This window comes from Grammomys surdaster, unplaced genomic scaffold (assembly GCF_004785775.1).
Source record: "Grammomys surdaster isolate TR1022 unplaced genomic scaffold, NIH_TR_1.0 144, whole genome shotgun sequence".
NCBI classification, from domain to species: domain Eukaryota; kingdom Metazoa; phylum Chordata; class Mammalia; order Rodentia; family Muridae; genus Grammomys; species Grammomys surdaster.
Genome location: NW_021604602.1, coordinates 1,173,106 through 1,193,713, shown reverse-complemented (window position 1 = coordinate 1,193,713; position 20,608 = coordinate 1,173,106). Strand labels below are relative to the sequence as shown.

Below are 20,608 nucleotides of genomic sequence, written 5' to 3'. Positions count from 1 at the left end.
CCCCTCTGCCTGCCGCCTCCTGGCCACACCCCTCTGCCTGCCGCCTCCTAGCCACACCCCTTTGCTACCCAGTTGCTGCCCCTACCTCCCACGGATCTTCTTCAAGTGCTTTGCCATGGTCATCCCTGTGTAACAGCCTGACGAGACCACTGCTCCCTGTTACGTCTCCTGTCCCCTAATGATGGCCTATGTATCACGGCGGTGGCTTTACGTAGAATCTATAGCCTCTGACTTTCTACAAGGAAGACATCCATTAGGTATGTCCAACATATGGCTTTTATGCCCCGGGTATCTCGGTACCTATGGACATGACGAAATACATTTGTAGATGACAGCGGATGTGTCACACAGTGTTGAAGGATAAGCCTGTGCCTTAGGTTGCTGAGTGGATCTGATCTCACCAGAAGGAGGACATTGAGAGCAGACCCCAGTTTCACAGAAGATGAAGAAACACTCCTTAGGGCTGGCAGGTTCAGTCTAAGTCCAACACAGGGTTGACCCTTCCCTAAAGACCTTCCCCAGGTTTCAGGGAACCCAGACACTCTCCCAGGCCTATCAGCCAATTCCTCTCTATAAGTCCTGTGATCTGACTCTCTAGCTGGTACTGTTTCTCAAGACAAACTCTGGCCTGACAGCGTTATTATGATTTCCCGCTGCTTGGGTAGTGCGGTCTCTCCCTCGTGCCCCAGACATTTATTGTAATTGCCACGTGATTCCCTTTGCTTCCTCCGCTAAGCACCTGACCCATCGCAGATGCTCTGTCATCGTGGGCTAGTTGACAGACAGTGGGCAGGTGATGTGCATGTCTCCTTTGCTCCAGAGCAGGTATCTTTGCAGAAGAGAGGCAAAAGGTAACAGTCGTGCACCTCTGCTACATCCTCACACCCTGGCAGGCTGAGACGCCCTAGACAACAATGTAGTATGTGTCTGTGTGTACATAGTGTTTGTGTATGTATATGTAGTGTTTGTGTATGTATGTGTACATAGTGTTTGTGTATGTGTACATAGTGTTTGTGTATGTGTACATAGTGTATGAATGTGTGTGCACATGTATATGTATATATGTGTGTGTGCATGTACATGTATGAGTTTGTACATAGTATGTGTGTATATGTGTACAGTGTTTGTGTATGTATACGTAGTTGTGTGTATGTGTACATAGTGTATGAATGTGTGTGCACAGTATATGCACATAGTATGTGTGTATATTTGTACATAGTATTTGTGTATGTATACATAGTTGTGTGTATGTATACATAGTATATGTATGTGTGCACATAGTATGTGTGTATATGTGTACATATATATATATAGTCGTATGTATGTGTATATATCTGTATGTGCATGTACATGTATGTGCTTATACATAGTATGTGTGTATATTTGTACATAGTATTTGTGTATGTATACATAGTTGTGTGTATGTATACATAGTATATGTATGTGTGCACACGTAGTGTGTGTGTATATGTGTACATGTATATATAGTCATATGTAAGTGTATATATCTGTATGTGCATGTACATGTATGTGCTTATACATAGTATGTGTGTATATTTGTACATAATATTTGTGTATGTATACATAGTTGTGTGTATGTGTACATAGTGTATGTATGTGTGTATGTCTGTGCACATGTACATAGTATGTGTGTGTATGTGTACATGTTTGTGTATGTATATATAGTCATATGTATGTGTATATATGTGTATGTATGTACATGTATGTGCTTGTACATAGTATGTGTGTATCTGTGTACAGTGCTTGTGTATATATACACAGTTGTGTGTATGTGTACATAGTGTATGTATGTCTGTGTATGCATGTATGCTTATGTGTGCCTCTGCTCCAGTGACTGGATGCGTTCTGGGAGAATGCCCAGTGTGTATTCTGAGCCTCTCAGTCACTATTACGTGTGCTCAGGAACATGACAAAACAAGGCCAGGTACCTGACCTGTCCCAGGATCTTATCACTAAGACCTACAGCCAATCCAAAGGCCAGCTCCAAGACTCATTAGCTGTAGAGAATGCAGCCTGAGTTTCTCTAGCTGCTAGGCTAGATACTACTGGACTCCCCTTGGGGAGGCTTCAGGGATGCTAGCCATTGTAAGATACACGTTAACTGCCCAGGCATACCGTATACCGTTCCCCTAGTAACAGCAGACTTCAGCAAGCAGTTTTATAAGACACAAGAGCCCTGGTGCCAAAAGGCAAAATGCCCAGCCTACCCTCTTCCCTGTCTTTCTGCAGAGGAGGAAACAGAGCTCCCCCACCCCCACCCCCATCACTTCCCCCACTAACCTAGACACATCAGCCTGGAGCTGGTGCCAAGACTTTGCCTGTTTAAAACTGGGGCAGCCAGAGGGGCTGTGGAGCTGGGTCGGGGGTGGGGGGGAACCCTCTGGGAACATTCTTTCAGGTAACACGGTAATTTAAGGCTCTAACTTCATGAAGTCATGGAGTGTTTGAGTGGGAAGGTCTCTCAGATGGCATTTCAGAAGAGAACTTGAGGCCCAGAGGGGGTAAGTATGTATCCTCCGAGGTCATTCCTGGTTAGCTGAACTTCCCCTTGAATCTGGGACCTCCAATCCCAAGCCCAGCTCCTCATTCTTTTGTCTCGAGGGTGCCCCACTCTGGGGTGGAAGGCTGAGGTGTGCATGTCCAGCATCAAAGACCGCCGCACCCCATTCTGTGGGCATGCACGGGATGTTGAACACATGCCTTTTGTGAAGGTAAAGGGTAAAGACTCAGTCTTCCCACGCCTCTCACCGCCCCGGCCTTCCTGTCACGAGCACTGAAATAATCACTGGTCGCAGGAGGCAATAGGAATCTTTCCCACAGAACAAAACCAGAAAACTACATCAGAGAAGAAGGCTGCTGTGCGTCCAGACGGAACACGTGCTCTGGTGAGCGATTCCTCAGGGCAGTGAGGGAGTTAGGGAGTCAGTGGGCCCTGCAGGATAACTGCGACTCTGCAGCCTCTCCCCGCTGCACTGAGGGCCTTCGACAGCACTCATAGTCTGGGACATTAGAGCCAAGAAATGGAGGAGGTTGATCTGGAGTTGAGCCCTGGGGACCAGGTGTGTCTTTGAGTAAATGTGTGGTTTCCATGAACCTTCCATTTCCTCATCAAGAGAACGGGTTATAGATGACTCAGGGTCCCCATCCAGAGAAGCATGCAAGCCTCTCTCTCTCCCTTCCCTCTTCCTCTCCGCTCTCCCTCCCTCCCCTCCTCTCTCATTGGCACCCAAAGATGGACTGAGTCCCTCTTGGCCAGCTCCCATCACTGGCCATGGCTGAGAGAGGGGATGGCTCCCTGCGGAGCTCCCCTCAGCCTCTGAGGAGCCTGGGCTCCTGGGTCACATGACCTCTGTCTGCTGAAAGGGGAGCTCCTCAAAAGAGAGGCAGCAACCCTTCAGAATTCCAGCACTCTGGGCTCTGCCAGCATTTCCCGGAAGGAAGGCAGAAGGCGTGGGAGGGAAGCAGGGTTCTGAGCGCTGAGCTGCAGAGCAAGGGCCCCAGAGAGAGTCACAGAGCATAGCAAAGGCTGAGCCACGCCTGCTGTTTCACGTCTAGCCTGGATTCGGGTGACACAGGGGCAGTGTCTTGATTTTTGTCTATACTCACTAGAAACCATGGGACAAACCATCCCAATTTTTGATGAACTGGGCTGACTTCTCTAAACAGGATCTTGGGAAGACTGGTGAAGATATAACCTGAGGGCCACACATGTCCGTGTGTCTCCTTTCCGTGTTTCTGAGCACATGACAGATACTCTGCATGTAGACACGATTCCTATCAGCCCCATTTTACAGATAGGTAAACTGAGGCACGGGGTACACGTAGGAGTTGGGGTTTCAACTCAGGCTGACTGGGCTGGAACCCCATGTTGTGGAGACTTCAAACCAATACCTAATAGACAGAGCAGCTTCATAAGACACATTGTGATTGTCCTTAGGCTTTAATGACTTCCAACCCACAGCCAGTCCAGCTTCTATACAGCACGGAGCCCCGACCCTCCTGTAGTACACAAATCCTGAGCAGCTGTCATTCCCTGTGTCACTGTCTCCATCTGGACCAGCTTCTTACTGATCTGTCTTAATATATGGAAATAGATCTTTTATTTTCTTTAAGTTAAAATTTCCTTAATTTTTTTTTATTTCCTGGTACCACTACCACATTTTTCAGGGCAATATACCCGAGGTAGTGAAAAGGAAAAGAAAAGGCTGCAGCCGATGAAAGACTCCAGGAATGAGCATCTAACTGACCCTTCGGTACGGGCATCAACGGCCGTGCTTTTGCAAAGTGTCTATGACCATCCTGAACAAGAAGGGTTTCCCATGTCATCTGCAGGAACTTTCCTGACTGTGGCTCACCGTTCCTCCTGTGGTAGATTTTATTCCTCTGGTTTGGAGACGACTGTCTCAGTGTGAGCTGCAGCTTTCCTGACAACTCCCCACGCTCTCCAGCTAAGAAGCGGAGCCGTTTTCTGCCGTTTTTAAAACCTTCTGTTGCCACACCCGCCCCCTTCCCCCTTCAGATTCATAGCCACAGCCACGGAACACCCGGGATCCTTCCACCAAACTGTCACCCTTCACGGGTCCATACTCTGATTGCTGTCGTCCACTGTAATTTCCAAAGCATTGTAGCCCCCCCACCATAGTTACCTCCACCAAAACCTCCTCCTTCATCCTGACCACCGTGTCCTCCTCCACCGTAACCTTCGCCTCCACCATGCCCACCTCCTTGGCTTCCATGTTCTGGTCCACCACCACCATAACTTCCACTGCTACTGTAACCAGGACCACTGCAACTGTCACTGTCACCTCTAAATCCATTATGTACGCCGTCACCACCTCCACACCCACCTCCACTGTCACCACGCCCACCGCCACGGCATCCTCTTCAACTAAAGTTTCCACCACAACTAAAGTTGCCTCTACCACCTCCAAAGTTTCCTTCACGGCCCACAGAGTTGCCAGATCCACCCCCACAACCTCTCTGTGATCCAGCGGACTCCACCTCTTGTTCAGAAAGGGGCCTTTCCACCCACACGGATGCCCATTAGTTGTGAGGGAGACTAACAGTCTTACCAACTGTGCCGTGATCATCAGTAGTTACAAAAGCAAACCCTCTCTTCTCTCCTCTCTCCCTGTCTTCCATAACTTCTATGGCTTCGGTCTTGCCATATTTCCCAAAGTAGCCCTTTGGAGTATGTTCTCCTGTATCTTCTCTAATACCAGTGTGAAGGCTATTCTTAGCTGTCAACTTGACTACATCAGGAGTGAACTACAAATCCAAAAATGGAAGCTGCACCAGCGAGGCATTTCTGATTAAGCTGAAGTAGAAAGATCCACACCTTTAATCTGGATCTCGAGCCGGGCAGTGGTGGTGCACGCCTTTAATCCCAGCATTTGGGAGGCAGAGGCAGGCAGATTTCTGAGTTCGAGGCCAGCCTGGTCTACAGAGTGAGTTCCAGGACAGCCAGGGCTACACAGAGAAACCCTGTCTCGAAAAACAAAACAAAACAAAACAAAACAAAACAAAACAATCTGGATCTCGAGACATACTTTGTAATCTGGGCCATGCCTTCTGCGGGAGGCATATGTATATGTATATGTATAGGTATAGGCATAGGCATATGTATATGATGTATATGTGTGTGTATGTGTATACGATATATATGTGTATATGTATATGATGTATATGTATATGATGTATGTGTATATGGTGTATATGGTGTATATGATATATATGATGTATGTGTATATGATGTATATGATGTATATGTATATGGTGTATATGTATATGATGTATATGTACATGTATATGTATATGTATGTGCACGCATGGAAGAAGGAAGCTTTTGCTCTTTGCCTGCTTGGTCTTGCCTTGCTTGCTATTAAGTGTTATGGCATCCACCTTGGTACCCACAAGCTGTTTGTCTCTGACTCCAGTCCCTGGAAGATAAGTTTCCAGTAACTCCAACTCAGTGACGCCCCCCGCAAAACCGTACAGCCCTGACTAACTGCCTTTTTGCTTCTGTAACTTGCTTACGTGGATGCCCAAAGGTTGTTTTGAGTTGCCCTAAGCCCTTGGCAGAACAGAACACTATTTGCTTGCTTGCATAGGCTTTGAAGGTTCCTGTGTGATTTTCCCCTTTAAAATCCTTCCCCACACCCCTCCTTCATGGTGATCTCAAATTTGGCTCAGAGATTGTTCATCCTGCTAGCAGCTAATCAATAAATCTTTTCATTATAATTAAATTGCATCTATGGGTTTTTTTTCTTAGGGGGTCACAAACTCCGTAACAGAAGTGCATTCCTTCACTGGCATTAGAGCCTACTTCTTTAGGATTTTAGTGTGTACTGAAGGCCAGCTGAGACATCCAGCCTCATGGACTAAGTAGCTACCGGATTCTTGGACTTTCTGTTCATAGGCAGCCATTGGATTAGCTGGACACAGCCTACAAGTCGTTAATAAATTCCCTTTCTGTATACAGAGAGATTCATTCTATAAGGTCTGTTACTCTAGAGAACCCTGACTAATACAGCCACCAACAAAAATTTTTCTTCACTGTTAAGTGTTCACCAGGCTTTACAAGAATCCACCACACACCCATCAACCTCGTGTGGCCGAGCACACACTGCAAGATCCCCTCTTCAGCACAAGAGTGGCTCACAATCCCAAAGCCCCTGGAACGTTTAATTTAGGGATCCCTCATCACTGCACAGTCTATAAGTGTGCCCCACTTCTCAGAACGGTCTCTTAAGTCGACATCTGTAGTTTCAAATCTCAGATAACCAATAAACAGCTTCCTCAACTGTTCTGGTGTCTTTGGATGGTAGTCCTCCATTTTGAGACCAACTTATCACTTCCAGCTCCAAATTCAGTAGAAAAAAAATGTATCTTAATTCTGAGGCAACCTAGAAAGTTCTCGAATCTGAGGGAAGGGCTGTGGGAACCCTTCATTAACAGCTATCTCATGAAAAGCACAGATCACAATCTGGGGCTTTGGAGTGACCTCTCAGATGAGGACAGTGTTGTGGCAGGTACCATGTCTTTAACCTGTGAGGTTTGGCTCGTCTCTGGCCAGCTGGCATCATTGTCTCCTTGGTCAACAGAGGTCCACTGGGCAGGTGACACAGCTTAGGGCAATGGTTCTAAAGCTTCTAAGGCTCTGATCCTTTAATATAGTTCCTCATGTTGTGGTGACCCCCTAACCATAAAACTACATTTGTTGTTGCTTCATAACTGTAATTTTGCTACTATTATGAACTGTAATGTAAGTATCTGTGTTTTACAGTGGTGTCACACAACTCTGTGAACGGGTCATTTAACCTCAAAGAGGTTATAGACCCACAGGTTGAGACCCACTGCCTTAGTGGGCAAAGGCGCTTGCTGCTAAGTTCAATTCCTGAGGTTCACATGGTGGAAGGAGCGAACCAACTCCCACAAGTTTTCCTCTGACCTACACATGCATGTGGACATGCACATGTGAATACACATAAACCAAATAATACATATGCAAATATGTGTAATAACTTATTTAGGGACAGAGGTGGCAATGGTGTGTCAGGATAGCCAAGGGCAGCTCAGTCTTTCCAGCAACACTGTGGGAGGGACCGTGCTGGGTAGAAAACCAGCCAGTTCTCGAGATCAGAAATGTCTGTCAGAGCGGGTGTTTGCATCCTGAAGGATGCCCAGGTGTGGAGTGCCAAGGGCGTGGCTAAACATTAATTAAAGCTTCCCAAATGAAAAGCACCCACCATGCTGAGCAAAGATAGAAGAGAGGAGATGTTACACCTGAGGAGGTGTGGGGCAGAGAGCATAGCCATGTAGGAGACAGAGAAGGGCAGCCCCAAGAGGGCTACCCAACTGGGTCCACGGCATCAAAGATAAAATATAGATTTTAATAAATAATAACTCGGGAATATCGGAAGGAGGTAGATTAGCTATGTAGAGTTTAGGAAGTGGCCCAACCATTGAACTGTTTAAGACATATTAAAATATAAGGGCTGTGTGTGTGTGTGCCTCTCATTCGGGAACCCAGAACATTGGGGCAGGTATCAAGGAATGCCACCACTACCAGGATCAATTTGTGTATTAATTGGGTACTGCTACAAGGGTGGCCCCCTGTATCTGCACATATCCTGCTTTTATAGACTTCTCAAGAGTTCTCTCTCTCTCTCTCTCTCTCTCTCTCTCTCTCTCTCTCTCTCTCTGTATGCATAAATGTGCATGAGTGTATAGTCCAGATGACAGCTTGTGCGTGTGTGTGTCCATGTGTGTGCACGCATACATGCATATGTGTATGTAGACCAGATGATAGCAGCTGTTTCCGTTAGGTGCCGTCTACCTTCTTTTCTGAGATTGTCTCCACTGATAGCTAATCTAAATAGCCCAGTGTAGCCATCTAGGCCCAGGGATCCACCTACCCTTATCCCTGTCCCTGCTTCTCCAGGGCTGGATGATAAGTGTGCACCACTACACCTTGATTTTTCTTTTTAGATTTATGTATGTCTGTGTGTTTGTATTGTGCACGGGTGTTTGGCTTCCATGTTTGTCCATATACCACCATGTGCATGCAGTGCCTGCGGAGGCCTGAAGAGGGCATCAGATCTCTGGAACTGGCATTACAGACAGTTGTTAGCCTCCATGTGGGTGCTGGGAACTGAACCTGGGTCCTTTGGAAAAAGCAGGCAGGGCTTTTAACCACTGAACCACTTCCCTAGCTGACACCTGGATTTTACTAAAGTGGTTCTGGGATTGAACTCAGGTCTTCCCTCGTGCTTGAGCAGTGAGCCCTGTTCCCATCAGGCCACCTTCTTGTCACAATTATCTATTACGGAAACATCCCACCCTCAGCCTACAATCAGGAGAGCCTAATTTGTTGCTCAGCTAGCAGGAGGGGACTTGGAGGGAACTCACGACCTGTCCCAAGCCTGGGAGGCCTCAGCCAGGACCTGAACATACATGAGAGTCAACATGGGTGGAAAATCCCCAGACTGAGCTGAGACTGAGCAGAGCTTTGACATGTGCGGGCTTGCTGACTCCACCAGCTCTTCACATCCTGGACCCAGAGATAAATCCATCCAGATTCCCTGCCCAGCCAGCTCATTGCCAGCCTGACCTGATGGATCCTGTCCCAATCCAAAGCCTGCCCTGGGGAAGCTGGGTCACGCATCTGTTTCTCCATTAGTGGTGTGTCCTAAGTACTCTAGACCTTAGGGGTGCCTGGAGTAGACAGCTAGTAGTGTTCCATCAATTTTCAGGATTACAGATGAGAATGTAATTAATCTATTGAAGCAGCAGCTTGCCCATCTGCAAGGATCCACTCTTGATTGTCCATCCCTACAGGGACCTCAGAGCCAAGACAATGTAAAAAAACAGCCGGGTCTGCATGTGGCAGGATACAGACCAAGGGAAGAAGCAGCAATAGGTGGCAGTTTCTGAATACGGTGGGGGAGCAGGAGGGGGCAGAACAGCCTCCAATTCTGCCTCCAGAAAATTAGATTTTTGGCATAATTTAGTGAATAAATTGCAACCTTTAAAAAAGGGGGCTGTTACCTTTTGGGTGCTGTTTCTGAGAGGCATGAAAGGACAGGAAATGCTTCGTGCAGGGACACGCTCGTCCCCAGGGGCCACCGGTTAGATGCTATTCAACGCCCGTGCAATGACTGACTGCTATAGGATACCTCTCGGAGCTTGCCAAAACGAGAATCTATTCCTGAAGTCTTCCGACCTTACAAACTCAGGCCATTAAACCGTTTACACATCTCAGAATCTACCTTCTGGAGGGTGTGCGGCCGAGGAGTGGCCAGTGTCTTTAGCCACAGGATCACTGTTTGCTTTGGACTTCCTTTATTCTTTGTAGAGGTTCCTAAGTTTGCTTTTTAAGTGAAGAACATCTATGGGACTGGGAGAAGCCTCAGATCCTTAGCAGACACAGCAAAACTGGCCATAGCAGTGCGTGCTTTAACCTCAACGCTGGGGAAAGGCAGAGAAAGGCCACTCGGTCTAACTGAAAGTTGGGCTACAGGTTTGGAAAGAGAGTCTGTCTCAAAAGAATAGGTGGAAAGCGATAAAGGAGGACACCAATATTGACTTTTGAGTTCCACACAGGCGTGCACAGGCTGGCACACACGTGCCGACCCACGGTACTTTTGCAATAACAAGCCTTGCATTTTTTTTCCTTTAAAAAACAAAATAGAGAGTGAATTATGGTTAGTTTGTATAAGAAAGACAACCAGTCGGGCCTTGCTTATGTAGGAGCTGGCAAATAAACGCACAGTGTTTTTGTTTAACATGAAATGTTAAACTGTTTCTCCCATGATTCTCTGGTTGCCTAACTACCATAGGTGAATCAGAGGGCTTCTGTGTACTTGGGAAGAACCAGGTCATCTGGAAAGACTTCAGAGGTGGGATTCTGGGACCATCAGGCTCCCTACCATGCCGCAAAGCCCTCCGGGGATCATGAAATCCAATGTGCCTCCTTCATGCAGCCATGGCCCAATGAAACCCCAGGAGATGGGCAGAAATGGGTCCCTCCAGTGTCCTCATGGGTCTGGTCATCCTTGAGTGTCATTTTCATGATGAGTCCTTTAAGCACACCCCACGTGAGCAAGTCTCCCTGTTATCTCTGTTCACAGAGGACTGTTCCTCATGTGCTGTGCTCATCTGAGTCTGTCTACCAAGGTTCCCAAGGTGGCAGTGTTGGGAGGTGGTGGTGAGGAACCTTTAAGAGGTAGGGTCTAACCGGGAGGCTTTTAAGTCATTGGAGGCATGGTCTCAGAAGGGGTACACTTCTGTCCTTGTCATTCACTCTAACATTGACAGACAAGGGGAGGGGCTTCAAGGGTCAACTTTTAGCAACAGGGACTATAAGTTAATTAAGCTCTTTTCTTTCCTAGCCTCCTCCTGCCCCCATGTCTCCCTCTTTCCTGCCTCAGCCTCCCTGGTGCTGGGATTCCAGATGTATCCTACCACACCTGTGGGTAAAGCTCCCTTTATTTACAAAGTTATCTGCCTCGGGTACTTTGTAACAGTGCTGGGCACTAGATGAGGCCAGAATCACAGCCCATGTCTCTCTTGTATATGGACTCTGCTCTGTTGGAATCTGCCGTTCACTCCTGCGCAGTCTGACTCTCAAGGCAGAGTAGGAACCTCTGCAAAGAATAAGGAAAGCCCCAAGGCAGCTAGTGCTGTTTACCTAGTCTTCCTCCTCGAAATGTAAAAATGCTTTCAGAGTGGGGGGATGCTGTCCTCTCAACTTTTTCCACAGCCTACGAGAAGGTAGGGCTTCATTTTTTCTCAGCTGCTGGAGTTTGGAGGAGCTGGAACTCACTGTACTCCAGGTTTGAGGGTCCTTTCGCCTGCTCCCCAAGTCGCTCAAACTCTGGTGTACCAGATACACGTTCTGAGTACAAATTGCCAGGAGGGAGGCATACTGCTTGGCATTCAAATTCCAGCCCTGTCATTTGCCTGTGATGTGACCAGCTTTCTGAGCTCGAGTTCCCGCCCGCAGGCAAAGGAGCTGCAGGCTAAGGCTGTTGGTGTGCCGGTACAGTGAGGACCGCATGCTCACCCTGTCACTCATCAATGCCAACACCCTTGCCTGACTCAGGCCTCACAGTTGCTTTCTCTTTCCCCTTACTCTAAAGATGATTTTCTGAGCAGTCAGGGGCCAAGATGTCTCCACTTCCATTCTCTTAGTCACAGGCACCAAAAGGCATTCTGGGAAAGAACTGCCCAGGCCATTCGTGAAGGAAGCCTCTCACTAGTGTTTATCTTCAGACTGAGTGTGTGTCCATTGCTGGGAAGTCCCAGGCTGCAGAGGGAGGGGATAGGCAAGTCACACCAGGTCTCAGTGGTTCTGGGATTTCTCTCACTGTGAAGAAGTACCTAGCTTGGGGCTCAGGGTCCTGCCACCCTCAGCCAGCCTGTGTAGTTGTCTGTCTGGGGAGGCCAGCCGACACAAGAGCCAAGCCAGGTTCAAATGCTCCTTCAGCCACTATGTCACCTTTTCAGACTGTCAGGTGGCGACACGTCACCTAGAGAGCAAGTTTATCTGAATGAGTAGCAGTGACAAGCTTGAGTGGAGATGGTCCCTGGGGCCAGGATAGGGCTTAAACATACTTCCATACGTGCTGTGTGGCATACCTGGCTGTTTCCAGCTCACACTATGCCCTTTCCCCTATTTAGACTTTCTGCTTAACAGGGTACGGGACTTGAACTTGAAGCCTACACAATCTCCCATTAGGCTCTGGCTCCTGTAGGCAGAGGTCTCTGATCAAGGGATTCCAGGGCAGGCTCAACTAGTGGTTTACGGCTTATTGTATCTTGCTGGGTCTTGTTAGATACACATTCTCAGGAGGCCTGCAACAGGTGAGGGGTTGATCTGGGGGAGGAGAGGGAAGGCTGGGGGAGGGGATTGGGAGGATGTAATGTATAAGAAAAGAACAAGAGTTAAAAGGAGAAGGGGAGGGGGAGAGGGAAAGGGAAAGGGAGAGGGAGGAGGAGAGGGAGAGAGAGAGAGAGAATTCACCCCTGTTCTGTCCCCACCCAACCATGCTCCTGCAGACACATACAGATGAGAAAGAAGAAGCCCAGAGAAGTCAGCTTCCACGTGGGCAGAGCGGAACCCTAGACTGCTGGGCAAGACCAATTGGTCCTAATTTCTAAACACTGGTCAAATAATCACACAGCTGTGAGCCTAGAGGAAACTCCAGGAGAAAACTGAGCTAGAGACATGTGACGTTCAAACAGGAGTGAGGGAGGCACTTTCTTCCCGCAGCGTGCCTTTCTGGAGTCAAGGAGCCTTCTGTCCAAAACAGTAACCTCCTGAAGGCCAGATGGGAAGAGAGAGATCTTTCTGGGGAGTTGGTGGAGACCCCTAGCTGAGCGGCTCCGACATCTCCAATGCAGTCTCAGTAAAGGCTGGAGCACTGCTGACCCCAGCGTGACCTACAGACTACTCCTGACCACCCAGCAACTGACCTGTCTCCTCAGACCAGCCACACTCACATTCCCCTTCTCCATCCCTCTCTTCAGTGGGAAGATAAGAGAAGGGACTGACGGGAATGTGAACAAGTACATGGCACACATGTACACATGAGGATGCTGTAATGAAACCCTTGCACAGACATAATGTACACCACAAAGAAAGAGCCAGTTCCCCGCTTCTCCTTAAATTGCTTGTTTGTTTGCTTTTTTTTCTCTGTGTAGCCCTGGCTGTCCTGGAACTCATTCTAATAGATCAGGCTGGCCTCGAACTCATATCTTCCTGCCTCTGCCTCCCAAATCCTGGGACTAAAGGTGTGTGCCACCACACCCAGCAAGATTTTCAACATCAGTATTTTTCTTCTTTCCAGTTATTCCTCTGTTTTTTTTGGGGGGTGGGGTGGGGTGGGGTTTTTTTTGCATGTATGTGTGTGTGCGCGGTCATTTCCCACTATTTCTTTCTGGTCATTATTCATCATATAATATTGTTTTCTGGTGCTGGGGTTTGAACCCATGGCTTTGTGGATGCCAGGCAGGCACTGTCCTGCAAAGCTACAGTCCCAGTCAATTTTTATTGAGATAGGAATGCCTTACTGCATTGTCCGACTGTTTGGTCTTAGGGTTGTAATCTATCCACCTCAGCCTCCTGGGCATCTGGGACTACAAACCTGTGCTACCAAGCCTAACTTAGCTATAGATATATTTTTAAGTGAATTTGAATGAATTCATGTTTGTAACCTTCATGGTTTTGTAACTGACATTTCCGAAGGAATGGATTGTCCTCTGGCTGTGTCCCCTAAGTTTAGTGAGTAGGGTTATCATAGAGTTGTTCATTTCTCAAATATCTGCAATTTCACCACAACTCTTTGATGAATGAGTTTTAGGAATAATTTCTAGAATTTTCAAGATTTTATATCAGATGTTAATTTCCACAGAACGGCCTTTCAGAGCTTTATACACGAGGTGTCTATCAATATTAATCCCTACCTGCTGAGATCTTCTGGCAGGCCTGGAACACACAGTTGATGCCTGCAACTGTCGGGGCCATGTCACGGGTTCCATTTCTACTTCCCTGCTAATGGCTGTCTTTAAATTACAGACAGACATGAGAATCCGTATCTGCTGATTAACGCCAAGAGTAGAGAAATGATTCCTTTCCCAGACACGATAAAAACAGTGGCTGTAGAGATGGCTTAATGGTAAAGGGCTTGTCACACAACCCTGAAGACCTGAGTTCGGATCCTCAACACCCAGGAAAGCCAGGCACGAAGGCACACATGAATAATCTCAGAGGGTGAAGGCCAGTGGGTCGCTGAAATGGGGAACCTCAGATTCAGTGAGACCCTGTCTCTAAGGTGAAAAGCTACAGAATAAGTAAGAAACTCAGTGTTGACCTTTGGCCTTTACATGCACACACACACACACCTGTCACACACACACACACATACACACACACACACACACACACCTGTCATACCTGTGCATGCACACATACAATCAGGGTATGTCCTCGTAACCCATATACAGAGAAGGTAGAGACAGGAGGGTTCCCAGGGCTCCCTGGCAAGCCAGTCTACCAGTTGGCAAGCTCCAAGTTCAGGGAGAGACTCTGAAAATATTGAGAGTAACGCAGGAAGACACCCAAGGTTTGACTTGTGGTCTCACGGGGGCTTGCATGTTGAGGGCACAGGAACACACTCATGGATACCACACACGCACATGTGTGTGGGCGCACACACAACTCACACTTGAAAAGAACAAGGTGGAAAACGCTAGCACACTTCTCATTTCCTCCCTCCCTCTCTCTTCCATTTTCCCCTTTGGGTGAAGTTCTGTGAGACTTTAGTCCCCAGTAGTTACAAACTGTTTATCTGTTCTGAGGAACCATTCCAGACTTTCATTAAGCATCTCTGTCAGGTTCTAACCAGCTTTAGGGCCATAGCTTAGACTTTAATTGGAAGCATTTGATCATAAGTATCTTTTCTATAATGTTGCAACCCCGTTGTTAGTACATTATTTAGCATGACAAATTTTCTATTTGGCTGGAATACTCAATCAGGATGCTTTATCTTTTTCAGCCCAGAAAGGCAAATCCCTCCTCGGAATCTGAGTCTGCGTGAGCAGAGGCTGTTTCAAGGAACCCCATACACCGTGAGTCTGTTTAGTAGAGGTGGTTTCAAAACAAACAAACAAACAAACAAAAACAAACAAACACCCTCTCCAGTTCCAGGGCTCAACACCAAGCCAAGCACCACATGGTAGGTACTTAGTGATTCCATTCTTGCACTTAGTCCCAGTAAGACTCTGAAGACCCAAGGATGGTTTGTTCTGCCATCCTCAAACCCCACCCCTGACTTCACCCCGACCCCAGTGCTGCTCTACAGGGCTGGCTACCTGATGCAAGCCTGGCGTGTGGTTTCTCCTCTCCACCTTTTCAGATCTTATAGCTACTGAGATATAGGTAAACCCGGGCTGCTGGTATAGAATTCAGGTCATCCAGGCTGGTCTTATACTTGGGGCCATCCTCCCGCCTCGGCTTTCTGGGTGCTGAGATTTCAGGTGCAAGGCCTCACCTAGCTTGTCTTCTTATTTCTAGTCCTGTTGTCTTTGCGTCTAAGATTTCATTTAAGTTTCTGCCAAGGGACTTGCAGGCCCATGATAATTTCAAAGAGTATGGAAGGAAGCAAGGCGACCCTAAGCCTCCCTCCTGGTGTGATCCAGCCCTGTTACCCTCCTCCCTGAAGGCCACCAGGCTGTCTCTTATCATCCCATCCCTTCCCTTTTCAGATGCCTCCTGATTCTCACAGGCAGAGGCCCATGACCAAGAGGCCCATGACCAAGGCCCATGACACAGACACTTCCAGTTACCCTGTCCTACTTCTCTGCGTTCACTGAGCAACCCTCTGTCTCAGCTTGCTTTCTATTGCTCTGAGAAAGATCACCACCAAAAGCAGTCTGGGGAGGGAAGGGTTTATTTGGCTTACAAATCCTGGAACACAGTCCACGGCGGCGGAAAGCCAAGGCAGGAACTGTCAACGGGAACCATGGAGGAAAGCTGCTGGCTCAATTTGCTTTCTTATACAACCCAAGACCACTGACCACAGTGGACTGGTTCCTTCCACATCAGTTACTGATTAAGACAATGTCCCACAGGCTTGCCTGCAGGCTTGTAGAGGCATCTCCTCAATTGAGGTTTCCTCACTTCAGATAATTCTAGCTTGTATCAAGTTGAAACATAACCAGTCACCACAACACCTCATTTTTTGAGGTGCGAGGAAAGAAATCCAGGACTTTCCTCATGTTAGATAAGTGCTCTGAGGTATAGCCCTGGTGCTCACTTAAAAAAAACAAACTCACATATGAGTGTTTCTTTATGGAATACATCGCAGGAAAAAATCGATAGTCATGTCAGAACAACGGACATGCATCTCTCAAGCTAAGATCTTAGTGTGTCGGGATCCTACGCTCCACTGGTGCTTCATAATCCACGGCAGGCTGCCACAGAAGCCCCTGCCCACTGGCTGTTCTTCAGCAGCGTAACTGCAGTGGCTTCTCCTTCCTTAACCTTCCTTGTGACTGGCCTTCCAGAGGTACTGCTGTGGGAGATTAGGGCTGTCCCTCAGAGCTCCAGACTCTCAGGGGGGTTTCCGATTTGAATTTTTAGGTAGTTTCTGATTCAGTTACTATTTATAGCTGAAGGAACCAAGGTCAGAGAGCTAAATGGCTTGCCCTAGGCTACGTGGTATGGGAAGGAGGGATTCAATTCTAGCCTAGCTTCAGAAGAATGGAGGAAAGAAGAGAGGAGGGGAGAGGAAAGGAGAGAAGAGGGGAGGGGAAGGGAGGAGAGGGGATGACAGTAGAGGGGAGAGGAGGGGAGGGGAGAGGAGAGGATGGAAGAGGAGGGGAGGAGAGGAGAGAAGGAAGGGAGGGAAGAGGAGAGAAGGAGGGGAGAGGAGAGGAGGGAAAGGGGGTGTCTCATTCTCTGGGGTATTCCCTCTAGTCTGTCCTCTGAGGAGCTTTGCAGGGCTCCTCTGAAGTGGGGACAATTGTCCCTACCACAAGCAAGCAATCAGAGACTATCTGTAAGTGGTACCATTGAGGTTAGGACCCAATGTCCTGCTGTCCCTCCTCACTTTGACCTCTGATGAAGTGGCTGAGGGGGAGGGGCCTGTAGGGCTCCACACTTTTTGGCCTCCAGAGTCTCAGAGACCCCCACCTTGGTGACTGAATCAGAGGGAGAGAGGGATTCTTCAGTTTGCTCTGGAATGCAGCCCTGGGTGTGTGTCTTGGGTGTAGGCTCCCCAGAAAACTGGGAAAGCTTGCCGTGTAACCCTCTCATAGAGGGCAGATGACAGGGCTGTGGACATTCTGGCCCAGGAGAGCTCGCTTGTATCGATCGTCCAAACAGTACATGGTCTGTGGTTCTGGGGAAGCTGGCTACCTCCACCTGAGGAGAGGATTGCTGGCCTTCGAGCCCTCCCGAGATGGGTCATGGGTAACAGCCAGCTTCCTGGTCCTGAGATGCACACTGGTCCAGCATGTACACTAAGAATGTTGTTTATGGGTTTCCCGGGCCAAGGACCACGTTGGAAGCAATCACTTGGGTCTCTGGTGTCAATGGGTTCTTTAACTCATGACCTTTGACTTCTTAAAGCAAAACAAACCCACCCGATCCACATGCTTTTCCCAAGAACAGCTGTAGGTTCACAGAAAACTGAAGGGGACAGTTCAAAGGGTTCACAGGCTGCTCACACAGTGTCACCTTCCCAAACCAGCTGCTTTAACTCAGCACCAAGCTGTGTGTTCTCAGAGCTTTCTGTATGAACATGGAGGCCGTCCGTTCAGCAAAGCCTTCTTCATTTTCTTCAGCAAATAGTGACCTGGGGCCCAGTTCTAAAGCAGACGGCTGTCTATCCCACGAGCAGATACAGAGGTGGAGGTCCCGCCTTCATTCTGGAAGCCCAGGTCCCATGGCAGGCTGTACGACTCTCCCTTGGCCCATGTGGTCCCTTACAGGCCACACCTGAACAGCAGAGAGGGGTAGCCCTGATGTCATTCAGATACCCTGAAATTCTTGTCCAGCCAGTCACTGTGTTAGCAGAAGTTACATGGTCCAGTTGCTCTGGGCTTGACCCCCTTTGCTCGGCATCTGATGGATCCCTTGTAGAGGGCAGCATCCTTACACAGGGTCAGCCACTCCATCTCTTCCTTTTTTAAAGGTGACAGAGGCTGAGTCCCGTGAAGTTATGAAAGTCTCTTGGCAATGTTAAGAAGGACATTGGTGAAGGTGTGGCCTCCTTCAGACTCAGTTTCCCCATCTGTACGGGGGGCCTTGCAGGGTATGATTACAAGGGGCTTTTTTTTTAAACACATCAAGCTGCAGTGCGCAAGTTCAGGGTAGAACTGTCATGGACTCCTAAAGTCGACTGTCAGGCAAGCACAGGAGCTTTTCCATTTTTAATATTTTTTCCAACCCTCCTTTCCTGCCTGTCCCTACCCCAATCCAAGCAGAGGAAAACAGCAAACTTTCTGCTCCCAGAGTCTCTCAACTGTGGGGTGTTCCCATCACCCACACTGCTCTTAGGGTACAGAAGGGGATCAGATCCTCTGCAAGCCCTTCTCTGACACAGAAGGGGCAGGAGTTATGGCTGGCACCACACCCAGCAGAGCTCGTGCTTCCTGTGGACGGCTTGAGAGAGCCACAGGCAGCTTGTGACTCAGGGAGGCACATTCTAACCTGCCTAACCCCTGAGCATCGCTGCTGCACCCAACACAGGGCACAGAGCTACCAACCAGCAACCAGGATAACGCAATCTGCCCACGTGGCATGTCGCGGGGCGGCCACATATCTGTCTGAGTTAAAAAAGAGCCACTGCGTCTTCTTTGTGGCCCTGGTCCCGAGATATAAAATCTTCACCAACTATATCATCCGTGGGGTGAAAGTAGAGCTGGGACTTGAACCCAAGACAACACACAAAGCTCACTCACAACCACTACCTTGATGGAGAACCAGGGCAGGGGGACACTAAGCATTTGTGGGTTAAAGCTGCCACCATTGGCTCAGATGAGGCATAACAGACAGTGGGGACAAAGTCTCTCTGTCTTAATCTACGCTCCGAAGAGCAGCCAAACACACCTTACAGACAGAGAAAACAAGACTCAAGAGACATGACAGAGACTCTCCGGGGGTCACAAAAGACCGTCAGTGGTCCAGTGAATAAAAAGCTGGACTCTGGACACCTGTCCTGCTGGCTAGCACACTTAATGCTTTAGCCCAAGGTGTACTCATGGAGCATATAAAACTCAAACCACAGGTCACTCACAGGGAAAAGATGCGCTGGAACAGGCAAGGCAAACCCCCTGCCTGTAAATATCTGTAACCCTTCCTCCTGCCATTTCTCAGACCTAGGGGAGGAAGGAATCTTCCTCCAGTTCCCCATAGAACCCCTGGGAGCCTGGGACTCAGTCTCAGCTGGGGCCAGGCCCTCTCTGTGCTGGGATACTTGCGCTCTCCGTGAACGAACTCTTGCCGGACACTCACCTTTTCTTGAGCGAGCCGTGCCTGTGTTGTGGGGAGTCCCTCGGTCCGGGTTCAGCGACTGCCTGCCACACCGCCGCCTCCGCCGCCGCCGCCGCCGCCGTCCCCGACAGTCCTACCCACTCTCCTGAGGAGCGGAGCTGGAGTGGCAGGGGGAACAGCTCATCTTTCAAGGGCTGGCCGGTGATGTCATCACTCTCCTGGGCACCTCCCCCCTTCCACCTCCAGCCCAGATCAGCTCCTGGCTCCCGGATCAGTAGCAGTTCCTAGCTGGGGGTGCTTTTGGACCTCCTAGGTGCGGAGACCAAGTTGGGATGGCCACAGGTAGTCCTTCCGGTCGGGGGAGCCTCGGATGGCAAATGTTTCCCCTGCAGCCGGAACAGCCACGGGGACCACGTGAATGCCTGTGTTTAACATAACACTGTTATAGTAACAGGAGACCATTGCTGGGTCTCCTGAAGTGATTTGTTTTGCTCCTGAGTTTTAGGTGCAAACAGTGGACATTTACTTAGAGGGTGTAAATAGACAGCAGCAAGTTGGGCGGGGGAGTTCTGAACGTGTTTTTTATTTTGCTTTTACCGTGCACACCTCCCAAGGGTGCCGTGACAGAAACTAGGATACATCTCAGAGAAGGGACACACGGCTGGCCAAGTCCATGGGTCAGCTGTGTGTGGGTCCCTGCCAGACACGGAATCCCTTTGGGGAATTTAGAAGCAGTTTCTTCCTCCCCTTCTAAGCTCCGGCTCCTTTCATTTTCTTTGAAGATCTGCTAAAGACCTACTGAGCTTTCCTCTCCAGATGAGAGGAGTGGAGGGTGCAGGAAAGACTAGAGATCAGTCAAGAATGAGCCTCAGGATCCAGGAACGCACACAGACAGAGCTCCAGCTGCTGTCCCCTTGTCCCTGACACAGAGGGATGGGGCAGCAGCAGAGGCGGTGAATCTAAGAAAAGCTATGGATCTGCTGAGATGTAGCCCCGGCTTGGCTTCAGACTAACTGAAGTGAGTCAAGGCTCTTGTGACCTGAGTGTCCCATTGCCGCATCTACACCTCTGGCCTGTCTGACCACA

At 48.8% G+C, this 20,608-nt stretch overlaps 1 protein-coding gene across 1 annotated transcript in view; it reads right to left on the bottom strand.

Annotated features, from left to right (window-relative positions):
- Bdkrb2 (bradykinin receptor B2) overlaps positions 1–19,615 on the bottom strand; it is a 27,859-nt gene extending 8,244 nt beyond the window's left edge. The window contains exon 1 of the mRNA XM_028764580.1: positions 19,544–19,615. The gene's annotated coding sequence lies outside the window, so the exon portion shown is untranslated. The remainder of the gene's footprint in view (positions 1–19,543) is intronic.
- Between the last annotated feature and the right edge of the window lie 993 nt (positions 19,616–20,608).